At 40.8% G+C, this 7,945-nt stretch overlaps 1 pseudogene; it reads right to left on the bottom strand.

Annotated features, from left to right (window-relative positions):
* LOC102727751 (chromobox protein homolog 3 pseudogene) overlaps nt 1–662 on the bottom strand; it is a 3,105-nt pseudogene extending 2,443 nt beyond the window's left edge.
* Between the last annotated feature and the right edge of the window lie 7,283 nt (nt 663–7,945).

Below are 7,945 nucleotides of genomic sequence, written 5' to 3' on the forward strand. Positions count from 1 at the left end.
CTGGACAAGAATGCCAAGTTAGTCTCTCTTCATAAAAAGCAATTACAATCTGAGGACACTTCATATTTGCCTCTTTTGCCAGCACCAAGTCTGCCTCATCTGAATCTTTCCATTTCATGAGAAACATTAATTCTCCACTGCTGTCTGTGGCACCAATTATTCGTTCAGGATCAAGACCTCTGGCAAAGCCTCTTGGTTTATCAGCAGTGTCTCTTTTCTTCTTTGATTTGCTATCACCAGATTCACTGTCAGATAAAGATTTTCTTTTTGTACCATCTTTTTCTTTACCAGCTTTTTGAGAATTAAGGAATGCTTCAATTAACTCTGGACAATCTAAATTTTCTTCAGGTTCCCAAGTATTGTCAGCATCTGTAAATCCCTTCCACTTCAGGAAATACTCCACCTTCCCATTCACTACACATCGGTCCAGTACTTTTTCCACCACAAATTCTTCAGGCTCTGCCTCTTCTACTTTTTTACTCTTTCCATTTTGTTTCTTTCCCATTTTTTGCAATGTAGTTTTATTGGAGGCCATTTTTTATTGCAGACTTGAAGAGCTATTATTCACCGCCTCCGAGCTGCTCTGGGTCCCGGGTCTGCGGCGTCTCCGGCCCTGCGCGCCTCAAGCTCCAGCCACATCCGAGGAGGAGGGGGCTGGGGAGCTGCGCCAGAAAATGGTTTTCTAAACTGATGGTTTTCCTTGTCAATAGACACAAGGCTTGAAATTTGGTGCCAAAACATTCAGCAACAAGTAGCTTCTCTTAGCTTAAAGATCTTGGCACAAAGTTCATTTTTATGAAGCTTTGGAGACGAGTTTAGTTGATAGTTGACATATATTTTGGCCACCTTTCCTGACAAGCTCACTCCCTAGCCTCCCTTGCAGCTCAGGAGCAGGCATGTGACCTAGGCTCCACCAATGAGATGCACATGAGTGACACTTCAATTCAGAAGCAAACACCACTGTAGTAAGCTGAATAATGGCCCCCAAAGATTTCAAGTCATAATTCCTGGAACCTGTGAATGTTACTGTACATGGTAAAGACCTTGCAGATGTAAATTAAATTGAAGGAATTGAGATGGGGAGATTAACTTGCATTATCTGGGAGGGCCACACATTGAGTCATATGTATCCCTATAAGAGAAAGACAGAGGAAATTTGACATACACAAAGAGGAGTAGACAATATGATGACAGAGCAGAGAGGGATTTGAAGATGCTGGCCTTGAAGACTAGAATTTTGCAGCCATAAGCCAAGGAATGCTGACAGTCATCACAACCTGCAAGAGACAAGGAATGGATTCTCCCCTAGAGCTTCTGTCAGGAGCACCACCCTGCCAACACCTTCCCTGATTTCTGCCAGTGATATTAATTTCAGACTTCTGGCCTCCAGAATTGTGAGAGAATAGATTTTTTTCTGTTTTAAGCCCCTCAGTGGTAATTTGTTACACACCAGGAACTAACACAGACATGAAGAAACAGGAACCCACTGTGGTGGGACAGGCAGACACATACAGCTTTCAGAAGGAGTAGTTTCTGAAGTTCCAGGACTACCTTCAAGTTCATGGTAAACTGCAGTCTATGCCCAAAAGGTGTGGCTGAGGAATCCTTTGGTACAATTTATGCACTGCCTTGGCTGTGTAGTCTCTGACCCTCTCGACAATTCTGTGAGTTATTTATGCTTTCATAAGTTACTTTTCTGCTTGAGCTAGAGTAGATTCAGTTGTTGGCATTTAAGATAGGGATCTATAACAGCAATTAAATTAGCATTATCTTAAACATGCTGGATCATCCTTACCTATAACAGGTCACATATGGGGCATTCTCTTCTTCCCATAGATACAGCCATGTAAAATCCAGTTAAACTAAGAAGTGAGGGTAACCATGGAGTAGAAAAGAAAAGGAGATGATACAAGGAGCACATTTAATTCATTTAGAATAAATTGATTGAGTCACTGTATTCAACTAAAATAATGATGAGCCAAGCCCAACCCTTGTCTTTGAGGAGGCAAAATGGGTGCTTTAAAGATGATGGAATATTGTAAATAAATAATATACAGTTCTGGCCCTGGTATCTTGCCCTATGGTTTAGTGAAAGAATATCTTCTCTCTAGGGCCTTGTTATTCCAAGAGTGGCCCAGGAGCCTCCAACATCAAGGAGGAACTTGTTAGAAATATCAAATCCCAGACCTCAACCTTAACCAGACTTAATGAATCAGAATCTGCATTCTAACAAGATGCCCAGGTGATTCATATGCATATTAAAGGTTGAGAAGTACTTCATTTGGGGACCAGGAGGAGGACTTCTTGGAAGAGATGGCATTTGATTAGGTACTAAAGTTGGTGCTTGGGTTGAGCTACAGAGAAAGACACTTGATGTAAAGAAAACATAAGGCTTCGAGGTGGGAAAATATGGAACATGATGTCAGGTCATTAAATGTTAAAAAAAAATCCCACATATAGCATGAATAAGGGGGAAGTAGGTTAGGATCAGATTGTGGGTGGCTTGAGAGTCAGGTTCTAGAGTTTTCACTTTAGCCTGGAAGCACCGAAGGTGCATGAAGGGGCAGGAGAAAGGGTGATATAACCAGAACTGTGTTTTAGGAAATTTAATCTGACCACATGTGTCAAGTTGATTCAGGAGAACAACTAGAGGAGCTTAGTAGGGAGCATAGGTCAATTGTTTAGGCAACAAGGTAATAGACAGTAGCAGGGAAAGGAAGAATATGAGGTACTGGTCCTGAAAAAAAAAATGTGGCACTGTTTGGGGATGGGAGGGATGGCATAGATAGAAAAATCCAAAGTTTGTATGTTCAGGAAGAAAGAGAAATTTGGAGGAGAAATGGATTTAGGGGCAACATAAAAGTTGGTGAGTCTGCTGTTCATTTTGAGGCATCTTAAGGACAAAAGAGGGTGTGCCTTTGGAAGCGTGAGCTTAGATCAAAGCTGAGGAGAAAAGTGGAATCTGGAAAAAGATATAGGAGAAATTGGCATAAAGGTGGTAATTGACACCCAGGCAATAGATGAGCTTGCTAGCTTGCTATAAAGTGTGGATGGTGAAAAAAGACAGACACAGAAAGAGCCAGGAGGAATACCCTCACTTAGGGGGTGGGAGGAAGAAAAGGAAATGTACTAGCCGGGGTTCTTAAGAGCAAACCACAGAAACCAACTGACTCTTGCCCAAGCAGAAAAGGAGTTTACTGATAGCATACGGGCTTGCTCTCAGAAAGCAGGTAAGGGAGAACCAGGCTCAGAAAACAAGAAGCGACCACATGAGGCCAGCAGCTGTTAGCCAGGACAAGCTCCCACAGGCCACAGGAGTAGTAACTGGTGAGAACATCAACCCAATGCTGCCTGCAGGGCATGTTCAGCAGCGCTGAGGCTGCGCCGTTGCTCTGGGTACGAGAATTCTTCATGCTACTTCCACCTGCAGAAATAATTACTGACTTTTCAGGGCAGGAGCCTCTGATTGACAGGGCACAGGCCATGAGCCATCACGCTAGCAGCTGGAGCAGGGGAGGGACGAAGGGGAGAGTTAGAGCCTCCCCTGACCTGTGGGTTCTGCCTGCCTCCACACCCCTGCCCCAGCAATTTCCCCAAACAGACAGGGGTCAGGATGCTAAGCAGCCAAAAACTGACAAATGTTCACTAGAGCAACCAGGAAGGAAAGGTAGCAGAGCAATCAGGAGTGCAGTCCTCATAGGACAAGCAAGAGCAGTGGTCACGTGGTCACCAGTGGCAAACAAGCAGGGATGCCAAAGAGGATGCGGGCAAACAGTTCCCAGATCAGTCACCTTTAAGAGGAAACAAGCCAGACTTTAAGAAAAAGAAGAGAGAGACAAGAGTGAAGTGACAACATGGAGGCTACATATATTCTTTTTTTTTTTTTTTAACTGTGGAGATGGAAGGAAAGATAACCAAGAAAGGTTGTTGTAGAACAGGGGACATTTGAGCATATTTCAGGCCACTGGGCAGAAATCTGTAAAGAGGGTGATTGAAACTTCTAGAGAAAGGAGGGAAATAGGATCCCAGAGGATGTGGGAGGGGCTGGCATCAGACACCCAGGTGGTGGTGGAGGGAGGTGGCTAGAAGAGAGAATGGAAATGGCAAGAGGGAAAAACTGAAATCATAAGTTTTGATGGTGAAAACCTGACAATAAATTTTCATATGCCAAAAAACACAATAATAGTAATAAAACAAAATGCATTTTTTACAAAGTCAAAAAAAGGAAATATACATCTTTGGGACACCTGGGTGGTTCAGTTGGTTAAGGGTCTGACTCTTTGTTTCAGCTCAGGTCATGAAATTAGGGTCTATCTATTAATAGATATTATATAGATTAAAATATTATATGTATATAATCCATAAGTAAATATACATGGGGATTGTTCAAAAAATTACTGACTGAATACATAATTTAAAAAGTTTGGAAACCACTGATTTAAACCATCTCTCTATAAGTAATATTCTTTCATTGTTTCCCTCCTCCACCTTTTCTTCTTGACTGTCTTCATGCCTCCTCTGTCTTCTCTTCCCCTGTTCTTCTCCTTCCATGTTAGTATTCCCTAGAATTCTTCATTGTTCAGTCATTCATATAACTTTATCTACTCCCTGTACACTAACCTCTGTCACCAATATGGATCCCTCCTGAGTTCTAGATTTAAGGGATTAGTAAATTTCTCCACACCCATACCATGGATATCTCAAATCCATCAAATCTAAAACAGAATTTGTCTTCTCCTTAAATATTCCCCCTCCTCCTGTCTTCCTCATCACAGCAAATGGCACCATCATTTGCCAGTCACCCACTTCAGACGCCTGGAATTTATTCTTTAAGCTCCTACTTTCCACTTCCAAATAGCTCTAAAATATGTCACCTGCTCTATTTCTCCATTGTTATTACTCTAATTTAGGCCTTGGCTGCAACAGAAAATATGTTACATTAAAAGTCAATAGTTCCATCTACAATGTAAAATTAAAATGAAAAAATAATTTGCATCATTAGTTTATCATGTTAGAGTTCCTGAGATCATCAAAATGGTCCAAAACAAAGACATCTGCTGTTAGAGGGTATGCGCCAGAACTCAACACAATATTGTTTTAAGCCAATAATTATCTGGGATGTGGAGCTGATTTTTTTTATCCCATAATTTGGTGTCTAGTGACTTAAGTATCTGGCTGCTGGAGAAAATCCCATTACCATTTGGCAAACACTTTCCAACTGGATTGATTAGCCATGAAATGAATGCAAGTGATTTGCACAGCTTAAACATGCACTTAATAGTTTAAATATGAGATGACATTGACAGCTTTCCAAATAGTACCAATATTCTATTAGAGCAATTCACTAACATATATCAATATAATCCTTATGTATTACCATTATTATCTCATTTTTTTCTTCATACCTCCAGAATTTCCCATTTTTACCTTGACTATTTCCCCAAATTCTTCATTCTGAGACTTTTCAGGGTTTAGGATACACAGCAAACACAAGTTAAGCCATAATGACTACTGCTGCTTTATTCTCCTCTTCCAATATTTACAATTTAAATGGAGATGAATTTGGATGGAAACTACAAACCCTACAGTACAGTATAAAATTTGAAGAGAAATGCAAAGAATCTCAATACATGGAGTGACAGGCATTAAAATGAGAAGTTTCTTTAGAATAATTGGAAGGGCCTAACTGTACCATAAATAATAATGATATCTCTAACTCTTTCAATAGCAGCTTATTATATTCTGTCTCCCTGTATGAGCTGCCTTATCTCTTATCTCCTCTCTGTTCCCATCATTAAATGTCCTCATTAACACTCTCCTGTTTCTTGCCAGGACTTTCCTAACAGCTTGTCCAGTCTTACCAACTTGGCATTTGTCCACAGCTGCCAGAGTCATCTTGTCATCTCTTCAAAATGTAAATCTGATTATATCTTTTTTGATGTTTTTGGTCAAACCCTTTCAGTGGTCTGCATTGTGCAGAGGATAAAGTCCAAACTCCTGAACGTTACACAGAGAACCTTTTTTTCACATAGCTCCACCTTACCATCCAGTATCACCTTTGTCTGCTTCTGCAGACAGACCTTGCTCCACTCCTGGGTATCCACTCCAGTTCCCAAATGTACTGTACTGTGTCTCATTACTAGAAGGCCCTCCACCCCACTCTCATTTGACAGCCTCTATCAGTGCCCAGTATCAAATGTTACGCCATGGCCTCCTAACTCTGGAAAATCTTCATTACCTACTCACGCAAAATTAACTGTTCACTCTTTTAAGCTAGTACCCTGGCATTAATATGTCTCTATTTTGCACTAAATCCTACCAAATCATAAATGCTTCTTTACATGTCTCATTTTCCATTAGGCTCGGAGCTCCTTGAAGAGAAGGACCATATCTTGTCCATTTTTTATATCTCCAATAGTGACTTTAGTACCTAACAATTTTAATAATAAATTTCAGCTATTGCACACTAGAATTATTCCAGGTGTTAATCTAAATGCTTCCCTCATTTAATTCTCACTATACCTTTATGAAGTAGGTACTATTACTAGCCCCATAAGAAAAGTAAGGCACAAAGTAGGTGTTTAATAAATGTTATTTAATGAATATTGTTGCCTTTAAAAAAAATTAATGTAGTCATGTCATCCTTATTACTGATATGGGTTATTTCCAGAAAACATTTTCATTTTAACAACTCCAATGTGCTGAGCTCAAATGCATAAAAAATGGGGGAATTTGGGACTTGGTGTAAGGTGAGAGGCAGAGGTATTTGTAGTCCAAGGATTGATGCCAAATCACAGTTTATAACAACTACCTGCTGCCCACCATGAAGCCAGTGAGGACAGAAATGTTACAAACACATCTTTAATTTCTAGACTAATTCATCAGAGACACCCACAACTCAAATTGAAAATCACAGAAGGATGAGTTCAGTAATAATCTAGTTAGTCATCCCAAGTGGAATCTACACCTCACCCAACATGGACAACTGAGGAAAAGAGAAAAAAGAGGAAGGAGAATAATAAGGTAGTTGAACCCAAGAATCTGGCCATGTGCTTCTTCCGAGGGAGTCATGTCTGTTATCCTTATTTTATATTTAAGGTATTCTGTCACTACAAAAAGCAATGGTAGAATAAGGAAATACCTACTTCCTCAGGGGAATGAGAGTAAAGCTGAGTGAAACCAGAGCACATGCCCACCCACAAAGAGTGTGAATTCTGTAAACTTTTGCTTCTATTCTTTCAACTCTCCTGCTTCTTGCTCCTGGATCCTGATGCCTGTTCAATTGTTACTAACTCCATATATGTCACATCCAGATCTCTAAGAGAGAGGATAAAATAGCTCCATGAATCACAATAGTCCCTGTTGAGCAACCTCATACACCAGGCCTGTAGGCCCATTGACAGTGCTCTGTGCAGATACCCTCTGATGGCTGTGCTATGTTAGTGTACTTCAGTCCTAGAGTGCTTTCACTCTCAACAACCAACACCTGCATCTCACTGTCAAAGGGCTGCCCTCAGGCTGCATGAGGACAGTTTTTTCTGCATGCATAGAGAGCAGCGGTGCCTGGAAATTTATATACCTAGGCTCAGCCCTTAACCAATGATTTATGAGTATGGGAGTATAAATACCCCAGATCCCTCACCCCTGATGGGTTTGTCTGTGATGTGATCACTTCTCTCCAAACCTCTCTGCAGAACTGTAATAGTTATCTTCTGTGGGGTTTTGCTTGACATCCACCTTCTCTGTCTTACTTTCCTTCCCTGTCCCATGTCCCCACTACTCTACTTTTTTCTGAGAACACTTCATATCTCAAGAGTCCTGTGACAGCAAGACAAATTCTAGATTTATTTGCATATTTTCACATTCATACAAGGCATCCCAGGACCTGTTTCTGAGGAACCCAACTCAGAAAAGGCTATTTCATATTCTGCTAAGCCACCTAAAG

This window comes from Leptonychotes weddellii, chromosome 3 (genome assembly GCF_054177405.1).
Source record: "Leptonychotes weddellii isolate Sample4059 chromosome 3, ASM5417740v2, whole genome shotgun sequence".
In the NCBI taxonomy this organism is placed as follows: Eukaryota; Metazoa; Chordata; class Mammalia; order Carnivora; family Phocidae; genus Leptonychotes; species Leptonychotes weddellii.